Below are 12,243 nucleotides of genomic sequence, written 5' to 3'. Positions count from 1 at the left end.
GGGCGAGATAACACGCCATTAGTGGCCAGCTAAGTGGGTGGTAATGCCAGTTCCTACTGCGTACGTTATGCAACACCCGCTAAAGTTAGGCGACATTAGGCTCTCGATGGGGTAACAATTGCAATTGGGACTCTTCGTTTTCCCATCAATAAAAATGGACAATCGGGAACCTATTCATCTCCGCTAATGGTCAGCCTTCCTATTCAGTCTGACCACTGTCCAGTAGTCTTGTATGACAACAAGGGTGTAGGTATCCAGGGTCAGTGTCCGTTGTCCTGTTCTGAAAGAATGATCTGATGATAATGGTAAGAAAACAGAAGAGCCTTCAAGAACAATGATCTATCTTCGCAGTGGCGATCTGATTACGTGTATGGAGTTAGGAGGGCAATGATTGCGTATGAGGGAAATGATTGCTTGTATCGGTGGCAAAAGAAAATGATTATGTGTGGACCGATATCTTAGAATAATAAAAGGATGTGGAAGATAGTGAGATTATTAGCATCATCAGATGAACCTTTGATGCTACGGTAGAAAGGTAGGTTGCTATGAGTGAACATTATGCATCTTTGTGATAGAATGGCCGAGTTTATGAAAGCTGTAATTTGGGGGTGGCTGTTTGTGTGGATGCACCGTTAGATAATACGAGGTAACAATGACACTTAACGTGATAATCTTACGACATCACATTTTCCAATCATTGAATAATGATTTGTTATTTACAACAAAGAGGACATTTTGAAATGATTTAACAAAATGGTGTCACATGGTATATTCATTTGACTGACGCATTATTTTGTGTCGTTTTATTTCACGTAAGTTGGTACAGGTACGTATACCTATCACTATCTAGTTCAAGATATTTAATTACATAATGGTTCATACATATCATCATAAACAAAGGCATAATCATAAAATAAAAACGATAACAATTTCATAATATTATTAACAATAATAATAATAAAGTTATTGGTGGGTTCGACTAGGTGGTCTCCTATTTGTTACACATGCCAGTTGTAACACACTCTGATATTGCCAGTTGTTACACAGTCTGGTTGGGGGTTAATTACTGCTATACCTACAACAACAATGGTCTAGCCCAAACTGTCAAATGGATCAAAGGGATTAAAAGCAGGCAGTTTTGATGGGGTTTTTTACTCAAGAAATGTTATATCAAATGCAATAGAATGATATGTAGTGCTAATCAATTGTGTTGCGTTCTCTTTCTATGTCTGTAACGAGTATGGACTATCCCATTCTTCACTAATAGGTAATAGTTGTGTGAAGTGGCCTGTGACCTTATGTGTATTGGGGGGTGTAACAACTGACATGTGTAACAAATGGGAGGCTACCGTTCGACTAGGCAGCGTTTCCTTGGAGAAGTCCCATTTGCTGTCCGGGCTGTGTGTAGAGGAGGCAAAAGCCCTGAGCTGATGGTGAGCCTTACCAGACTGTGGCAGGATCACCCGAACCCTCTCTGCTGCATACTATCTTTAATCTGTAAAACATAATAATATACTAACAGTAAAATCCATTATACGATTCCGACACTATTCGCTAAAAAGGTGAGGTATCCTTGGCATTTGTCACAAACACACGCAAAGCCAAATAACATTTCCAATGGCCCTATATTAAAACGGCTTAAGTGCGTGAGTAACGAGTTTCTTTACGGTCCAATAATAGATTTATTACTTCCGCGTATTGCGAACCAAACAAACTGTGAAGTCATATCTCAACACAAATATCACACACAATATCTGCCAATGCAAGAATAACATTGGTGCATACAATAAATAGCATCACAATAGGTAGACATATTTACGACGTGCACATTCTGTATTCTCTTTAATGTGTGCGCGATGATTACGCTACCGTGTTAAACTGTCTGATCGCTTAAGTGTTGAGAGTCTAAATAAAGAGAAAATTTATTGGAGTAAACTGCTTTTCTTGGGTTTATGGCTTTTCCAATTTGAGTTTTTATGATTATGATTAAAGCTGGGTAGTCAGGAATTCAGTCTTCTTGACGTGTGATAGAGATGACAAGCAAAGCAAATTGTATCTGCATTTATATCTTTTCTTGCGGTTGATAAATATTAAATATAATAAATTAATTCAGTAAATTCACTTTTATGTCAATTCGTTTGATATCAAACTTTGTCTTTGAGTATTTTTGATTAATAACTATCCTCTTGTATGCTTGTATTGTCTCGGATATTCCGAATTGTAGTGGGTAGCGTATGCTTTTTGGATCGGTTGAACTGGGTATTGGATGGTTATCTAACGGTGTTGCTAGCGATATCGATCACAGGTTTGTCTGATCCAACTCGATTTTTTACAAGCTCTGTCATATACCTAGAGCTGCTGAGGGCGACGTTGAACAACTCTAGCAAGCAAAAGTGTATTCTTCTGACATTTCTTTATGTATCCCATATATATACCATTATCAGTTATGAGTTGCAATGCTGGATATTAAAATACCATTAATGAAAGATGTACTGTTGACTGACAGAAGCAAAGTACGTGTGTCGCATGGCAAAATTCTACAAAAAAACACAAACCAGAACGCGTTGCTGTAGGTTAATGTGGACGAGTCTGCTCGCGATATATGCAGTGGGAAGGTCGCTGGCCCCTGTTCCAATACGGTGGCACTGGTCTTATCAATTATTCATGATTCCTGTTTAATTAAAAACGGCTTTTTATAGGGTCACCAGAGCTTGTGTTAATGACATATGCTCAATATGTTTGATGTAAATACCCAAAAAGACGTTAAGAACTCTAGATTCGTTCATATCAGTACAGTTAATCTGTTGGCATGGCAGATCAACTATAATAATATGAAAAAAGGGTGCTTCTTAGTTTGTTCTGTTGTATATTTTTTGCAAGAGGTTTTTCCATACACTGGACGCAATACACTTGTGTGTGTGAGACACTTGGAGAAGGCTTCCCCACGTTCCCTACACCCTTATGTCTAATCAAGGATCCCCAGTATCTCTCCAACAACAGACCAGAAATCACGTTGTTCGGGATTAGACGAGATTAGACGAGATTTCTACCATGTCCCTTCAGCTATGATATATTTACAGAAAGTGTAATGGATTGCATAATCAAGTGATAGCTGCTTGGTTCGTTAGTGAAAAGGGTGGCCATCTACCATTGCCATTCTGAACAACCAGGTATAATGTTCGCATAGTGTTCTCGCACTGTAATTGAGGCTTGTAATATGTCGCCCCATGGTGCATCTTGCTTTATATGCTGATGTTGATTTACATATTTAATCAGTGCGGTTTGTTGTCAGTTATGACAAGTAATATGATAGTTAGGTCCAGAAAAACACCGTTGTGTCGAAATTGAAGGACCTACATGAGTTCTTCGAGTTATCCGAGGGTCGGCAAAACTGCAAAAGGTTTTCATTCGAAACAGTCGCAAATTGGACTCAGCTGCATTTTACTGTATTTTCTTCGTAGGCATTTAGAAGTTATGGGGATATGAAGACATTAAACTTTTTATGGGTAACTAATTTGTTCTTTATAATGATGACAGAGGAACACTATGTAACCTTTAAACATCGTTACAAACACACAAAGAAGTCGATGTAATATGGCGACCCTATTTTTACAACGGTAGTGTCCCCTCTTCAGACTGGCCATAACGTTATGTAACCTCTTTCCAATTTAGACCTAAGAACTAATTATGACCAACCCGTTTTCAGATTGTCAGGGCATAATGACCTGTCCAGATAGTCGATGTCAATTGAAAGGTTTCCTGCCTTCGTATTCTTCCAACTTCTAAATGCTGAGGACGTAACTTGTACACGTCGACTAGGTGTTGTAATATTTTTTTAGGTTCGGTCGTCTGTAGATATTGAACAAGTTTTATTGTCGAAGATCACGATTCAAGCTTGCATTTCATAAAGAACGGTGATGAAATATCCTCTGTCAAAATATCTGATGGTTTTTTTAGCATCCTGTGACCTCTTCGAATTCGCCTTGGTCTTCCTTGTTGCTGATGGTAGTTTCACATTCTTGTGTTTCATGGCATGCGGACACCTTCATGTGTGTCGTTGTATTTCAACGTCTTCACGTGTCACGAGGTGTTTTCAGCTCTTCACACATGTCGTTGTATGTTGACATTTTTATATGCCTCATGGTATTTTCAGCTCTTCGTATGCATCATGGTATTGCCAGTTTTTCGTATGCATCATGGTATTTCAGCTCTTCATATGTGTTATGGTATTTTCAGCTCTTCATACGTGTCATGGTATTTTCAGCTCTTCGTATGCATCATGGTATTTCAGCTCTTCATATGTGTTATGGTATTTTCAGCTCTTCATATGCATCATGGTATTTTCAGCTCTTCATATGTGTCATGGTATTTTCAGCTCTTCATATGTGTCATGGTATTTTCAGCTCTTCATATGTGTCATGGTATTTTCAGCTCTTCATATGTGTCATGGTATTTTCAGTTCTTCATATGCATCATGGTATTTTCAGCTCTTCATACGTGTCATGGTATTTTCAGCTCTTCATATGCATCATGGTATTTTCAGCTCTTCATATGTGTCATGGTATTTTCAGCTCTTCGTATGTATCATGGTATTTTCAGATCTTCATATATGTCATGCTATTTTCAGCTCTTCATATGTGTCATGGTATTTTCAGCTCTTCATATGTGTCATGGTGTTTACAGCTCTTCATATGTGTTATGTAATTTTCAGCTCTTCGTATGCATCATGGTATTTTCAGCTCTTCGTATGCACCATGGTATTTCTGTATCTCTTTCTGTTTCTCGGGGTTTTTTAACCTACCTATGTTTCGTGGTATTTTCAGCTCTTTGTGTGCTCGTACGTGCATTGTGGTGTCTTCAGTTGTTAATGTATATCACGGTATTTTGACCACATCAGGCTGGTAAAGTGATCTCTTCAAATTGGTTGCGGCGTTCTGGTCCTTGATGTAACTTGTAATATGGCGACCCTATTTTCACTACAGTAGTGTCCCCTCATCAGATTGACCACAACGTTATGGAACCTCTTTCCAATTTAGACCCATGAACTAATCATGACCAACCCGTTTTCAGATTTTTAGGGCATAGTGACCTGTTCAGATAGTGCGTCTTCACATGACCTACATACGAAAATCACACCCAGCAATAGTCGTGGCATCAAATATGTCAGAGATGCTATATTTAGCAACTTTAATTTATTGTTTATATAAAACATTTCTCGTCACTATATGGCTGAAATATTGCCGATGTGACGTTAAATAATAACTCACTCACTCCCTCACTCAGAGATGCTATTATGACAGTACCTGTAAATTATCATACCATATTTCAGCTTGTCATTAGGGTGTCTCCCGAAACCTAGCGCTGCGAGAAGAACGCTATATAAATACCCCAGTGCACAATCGGCCATGCCATTTGTACATAAAGGTGACAACTTCCTCCTCTGGAGATTGACACCAAGTATTCTGAGCCTCCCGGGGGTAGAATATTTCCGATGTTTAAAATGCCAGTCAAGGATCACACTGGTGGGTGCTCTGTTTCAGCAGAACTGCCAAAATGTGAGGTTCTGGGCTGTACTCCGCCGTCAGCTTAGATTTGCTGAAACGTCGCTCTCGTTGCCTAATTAGACGAGGTGAGAGGAGCTCTCCCGGGCAAACCCACTGCCGCGGATGAGAAGTGATTTCCTTATCAATAGGCTGTAATCACCCGGCGGTCCCCGGAGCCAAGCCCCATCTCCCGCCACGAACAGGGACAACAATGGTGGGACACAGAACAATGCCTCCAAATGAATTCAAGTTCGCTCGATGCGGGGAATTTGGCGAGTGGGGCCAAATAGAATTTCTTCACATGGTAACAATGGGCTGAAGATGAAAATTGTTGCTACAAGTGCCCGTTGGAATGACACTCTTTTGTCCCAGGAAATAATCATCAAAAAGATAATACAACTCATTTTGGATGTTACACCAATCGTGGGTGTTGACTTAACACGTCACTGCTTTCAGATTTAGATTGAAATGACGTTTTTGTGAGTTGTACGTGAGATTCGGCTCTCCCGTGCTGAACATTTCATTCTAAGCACATCATCCGAGGGTAGCACACAAAGGTTCTGCCTCAAGTGTTACATATACAAATTTCAATCAATTTAATCGTTATTTCGATCAAGGAAGTAGTTGATGGACATCTTGTTTATTTCAATGTCTTCTTGACCTAAATATTGATCCCGATAATAGCTGGTTAAGTACAGACGAGGATGAAAATGCATTGAATTGGTAAACAAGCGGTCTGCTAGTTGACTTTCTTCCGGACAGTGTTCCACTATACTCCATTGTTTACTTACGTTAAAGGGGCCAGGGGAGCTCCAGCAAGCATACCCTTTTCTGTTTCTATTATGGCGTTCTTTCACCATTGGGATTCGCCGTGACTGGTCGTCAGTTCAGAAAAGGTGCTTTAGGACATATATCAATAAATATTTTAAATAGCAACATATTCGATACAGTAATCGGTGTTTATTTTCGGCTTGTTTTCATCGGGGTTTTTCTTTGTGTCTTTACTTCAGGTTTATGTCTCCTTTTAAGCAAATATTTGCGTTTGAATGTACGTTTTAGGACTATGTATGTTATGGTACCGGTAGAGATTGAGCCTATACATGTGAAGAGATGGAGACTGATTTCCATGGTTGCGTCTTATGTACGTCCATCTTTCTGACTGCTCAGTGGTTTAGCCTTTCGTCTTCAGAGCGAAGGCCCTGGTTCGATTTCTAATAAATATAATGTATGGAGTCTATAATATACTTCTACGTTTCCAAATAGGCAAGCGTACCCTGTCCTTCCTGTGGTACCCCTCACAAACACAGGCAATGGCAGGTCAATTGTTTACCCCAACATCAAGTCAAACGTCTATGTTAACTGCTTTACATCACTTAAATATGGGCGGTGGGGTAGCCTAGTGATTAAAGCGTTCGCTCGTCACGCCGAAGGCCCGGGTTCGATTCCCCACATGGGCGCAATGTGTGAAGCCCATTTCTGGTGTCCCCGCCGTGATATTGCTTGAACGTTGCTAAAAGCGGCGTAAAACTAAACTCACTCACTTGAATATATTCATAACATCCATGCAAGAGACCCTTCAGTAATGCAAACGTCTTTTTTCGCTTAAAGTTCGCTGCAGGAGTGTTCTCTTTGTTGATTAACATCCCCATTTATGACGAGAAAAAGAAGAGAGCTGCTGAACTCATAACAGTGTGCAGGTTGTTAATTACATAATGTTGTTCAAGCATGCCCCGGCCTTTATACGAGACAAAAACATCGGTAACGGCGGTTATTAATCCTACACTTTGCAGTAGCGTGTGTTTCAGCACGTACAACATTCAATAGCACATCTTAAGCATCTTTCCCAATAAATGAAACCTTTCTGGACTCTGTTGATGCGAAATACCAGAGTATATCGTACACTCATCCAATCAACCACTTATGACGGTTGTGACCTCTCGTGACCTGCTATAAACAAACTCGTCGTCAATAACAGGGGCGGAGCACATGTCACAGCTTATAGAATTTCTGCCAAGAAATTAATGGCATGGTACTCCCCCCCCCTTAAGCAGACCTCCGACACAATATGGTGGAATCGATGAATTACTGAACTGTGCAGGAATCGGCGTTTTAAAGAAATGGGTTAAAAAGCAATCAATTAGTTAGCTGATATACCTGAGTGCGTTGATTGGCATGAGAAGCACGTGAGTGGAAAATCAGATCTGTGTTGATGTCACCTGTCAACGATGTCTGTTTCAATGACAGATGATTCGTAAGGTTAGCTTGCCCTCGCCTATTTCGGGTTCAGACCCAAGGACAACAAAATCCCGTAGTATTGTTAAGCGTTGTCTTTATCTTTGTAAGAACTCGTTTTGATAGGCTCGCTGAGACATCACATGCTAATATAAAGTACATCATTTATCTGAGATATTGACTGTTCAACGCGGCGTAAAACATGCCTCACTCGGTCATAGACAAGTAATCATGTAACAGTCGTCAATAAAGCATTTGGATGAGAGGGTTTTTTTTCAAGTTATTTATAACATGAATAAACTCAAAACCCTTAATATCAATTCTATGTGGCTCTTTATAAGGATTTTGAGTATAGCTTGTGTAGATAACATGGAAATAATTTTAAACAGATCTGGAAAAGTCGTTCTTCCAAACTGTACCACGGTTTATTGTCCGTGAGTGAGTGACTTGTGTTTGACGCTGTGTCACAATAAGCAAGCGTGACCAAGATTGTACAATTTCAACTTTGAAACCAACATATATATATATATATATGCTTCTGAAAAACTAAGGAATGAAACCCCCGATCAGCGATTCCTGGTGGGAACAAAACACGCAACTCTTCACAAAGAAATTCAGGATTTTCAAAATACATCCATTCACACCGCCTCAAAATGCCATATTTTTGGAGTGAGTGAGTTTAGCGTTACGCCGCTTGCAGCAATATTCCAGCAATATCATGGCGGGGCACACCAGAAATGGGCTTCACACATTATACCCATGCGGGGAATCGAACCCGGGCCTTCGGTGTGACGAGCAAACGGTTTAACCACTCGGCTACCCCATCGCCCCACATATGTTTGGACAGTATGGTAATATTACTACCGATCTTTCAGCAATCTCCATCATGGTCGTTGTTTCAAAAGGTTATGTTAGGATTCCTGGTTGGAAGATCATGAACGATGCTTTAGAAATTACTTAAAGGGTCGGGTGGTCAGGTTCTGTTATTTGGTTAATTGCAAATCATTGTATTCAGACGATGCAGGGCTTGCGCATCACCAGATGTCTGCACTGGATTGTCTGCTCCAGACGCGACCATTCACAAGCCGTAGTCATAGAGCTGAATGTTATTGGCGCCGTGTTAAATAAACTGAACGATAGATGTGGGTGATATATCAGATGTATATAACATTAACACGAAACTTACGATCGAACAAGGCGGTAGGGTAGTCTTGTGGTTAAAGCGGTCGCTCGTTACGCCGAAGACCCGGGTTCGACTCCCCACATGGGTACAATGTGTGAAGCCCATTTCTGGTGTCCCTCGCCGTGATACTGCTGGAATATTGCTAAAGGCGGCGTAAAACTAAACTCACTCACTCCAGTCGAACAGGGCAGAAATTCTGCAAGCAATAATCGCAAACATTTCAGTTTGATGACGTCATTCTTGTGATGTTCTTGCAGGATACATATTTATTCAGTTTTCATTCAAATTATTAAATTAAATCGATATCATTCCAGCAGTTAAACCAACATAATAACTACAAGTATATTTCTCCAACGGTTGTATCACAGATACGGATATCGGACAGGTAGGCGTCATATATATGTGCTTTATTATTAATTATGCAAGATATATTGAAATATTTAATAAACGACTATTTTTAACTCCGTGTCCTCGGGGTATTTGTCTTGTAATATGATCGTGTTAAATTATGGCGACACATGTACAGACACTTTCCGCACTGCTTGTTAATGATCATGTTCCCGGGTGAACATTAGCCATCCCTCGTGTCCAGCTTGTTCGAGTCCGCTGCATAATTGTTATTAATATGCCACACGTGACCAAGCGAGACGAGAGCCATAAATTATTTTAAAACAAATTGGCAGTTTAATAAACTTCAGATAAAAAAAAACGTGTTTCCAGTGACTTTCCAAGCTCCGCGCACCGCTTTCATTACCAACCGTATGCACATCTGTTTGACCTGTGTGGAGTCATGGATGAAGTTCTAATGGCGGGTAACTTGAACATGTGTCCCCAGACTGTTTGATCAGATGTAGGATCAGATGCTATGTGGCGGTATCACACGGAACGACAGCTCATGAATCTATCTGAGACAGGCAAAGTGTCTCCCAAACTCGAGGAACCCGTTCAGATCCGAGTTAGAGTTGGCCTTCAGCAACCCATGCTAATGGGATCGGGTGGTCAGACTCGCTGGCTTGGTTGACACATGTCATCGTATCCCAGTTGCGTTGAACGTGGCTCGCGCTGTTGGTCACTGGATTGACTTGGTCCAGACTCGATTATTTACAGACCAACGTCATATATTGATGAGTGCTAAACAACAACCAACCAAACCCAAGGCGGGAGATCATTTTGACGAACATACCTCCACACAAAATCTCCCTTCACATTGTCATCTGTAACTACGACCAAAGATAGGATCCGTCACAGCAAAGAATTAAACAGAAATTGTTTCCCCGATAAAAATACACAACTAAAATTCAATTAGTATATATTAAATCATACACTAAGTATTGCTAGACCTTCGTTAAATACACGAAAGTAGATGATAACTCGTACTCAACTAGGGGTAGCCAAGTGGCTAAAGTGTTTGCTCGTCACGCCGAAGACCCGGGTTCGAATCCCCACATGGATACAATGTGTGAAGCCCATTTCTGGTGTCCCCAGTAGCGATATTGCTGGAATATTGCTAAAAGCGGCGTAAAACTAAACTCACTCAGTCACACGCACTCAACTATCATTCTTAGGAGTACTTACATTAAAATATGACTTGTGCCGTTTATTAAGAATGTACGAAAACACTTTGGTATGAAGAGATACACTGGCTTTATATACCAATTGACAGAGACATTTGATGTCCGAATATGTCAGCTTTTTCACGCTTTTGAATAGTTACACTGATATGAATCGACAACAAAAACCGAATGTGTTTCCTTGCCCCGGTTTTGTTCGATTGGAGTTTGCGTGTGATATTAGTCCAATCCTGCCAGGCCTCTCAATCACTGCAAGCGACAAGGCACTCCGTAAAGTGACATGTTTTAGATTTTGTCAATTTATTCCCTGATTATGAGCAGTGCCTATTGACAGGCCTTACACCGACGGCGACGTTCTATGTCGTTGATTTCTCCAGACAAGTTTGCTTGGCACACAGCCTGAAATTGTTTTGGAGTTGTTGCGCTGCCTTCACGATGGTTATTACAGTGATTGAAAAAGGCGGTTCGTTAGCTTGTTCTGCAACGTCACTACAAAATGACGTCATTGATGATGTCATATCTAAATGACCATTGTGTATAAAATTAATACTCGGATGATCATAATTTATTTTTGTTTCGCCGTGTGTGCATTGGTTTTGTGGGGTTTTGTGGGGGGGGGTGGGGGGTGTTACTGATTGTTCAATCAAGATCCAGAAGATTTGGGATGAAATCAAATCTTGAAAGTCACACGTCGTCAATATTTCGACCCTCCGTTCGATTCCCGACATTGGTACAATGTGTGAAGCCCATTTCTGGTGGACCCCGTCGTGATATTGGTGGAATATTGCTAAAAGCGGCGTAAAACCATACTCACTCACTCTTCAGCAGTGAATCGGTGTTCTAATGTTTAACATCAGATATTCGCCTAAAGTCCGCCTAAAACATACATTACCAGTTTGTGACGAGCGCCACTGGTGGTACAGAAAACGCTTACCTCCTCCGAACACCTGGTGTCTTTACTATTATAAAGCAATTCATAAATACATGTTAATGACATAGTAGAAATCGTACAATCTACTCTGCTTTTAGCAGAGATTTGTTATGAATATGGACATGGTTTTGTCGCTTTTATTGACATACATTAAAATCATTCTCATTAAAACACCGAGATAAGCATCATAGATTCAATATACATCACACTGACTGGTAAAATACACCAAAACAAATACACGAACTATTGGCATTTTCTTGGACCATTGTCTCAGAGTTCAGTGTACACGAACCACGTGAAACGGGTTGTATTTCAGTTCATAAATTATCTTTTTCATCGGCTACACAGCGATAGATCACAGTAACACGCATTGGGTTCACTCCGACCTCGAACAGTTTCAAACTAGTCCACCGGAACACAGATCTTGGCTTCGGGTGAGGCTGTCCGCCATCTTGGATTTTTCAAACTTTGGGCCACTCCAGTGTATTTCGTTCAAATAAGCCAAGCACTTTTCATACGGACGATGTATCCAATATTTAACTATTTAACAACCCGTTGGTCTCTTCAAAACGAGAAGTGCTTCTGATGTTACCGGCAAGGTTTACTTTGAAAATATTACTCATTCGTTCCGGTCTGACAAGCCAGTAATCTGCCGTTGGATGAATACTCGAACACATGTTGTCGCAGCTTGTCGAGCTGATTACCGTCAGATTCCCGTAAGACGGTTTTAGCGTTGAGTAATACGCCTCAGCGGCTTATGACCTCTGGCCGTATTTTCAAGCC

Source organism: Haliotis rubra, unplaced genomic scaffold (assembly GCF_003918875.1).
Source record: "Haliotis rubra isolate DU_JTF1 unplaced genomic scaffold, ASM391887v1 Scf359, whole genome shotgun sequence".
NCBI classification, from domain to species: Eukaryota; Metazoa; Mollusca; class Gastropoda; order Lepetellida; family Haliotidae; genus Haliotis; species Haliotis rubra.
This window is presented reverse-complemented; position numbering follows the sequence as displayed.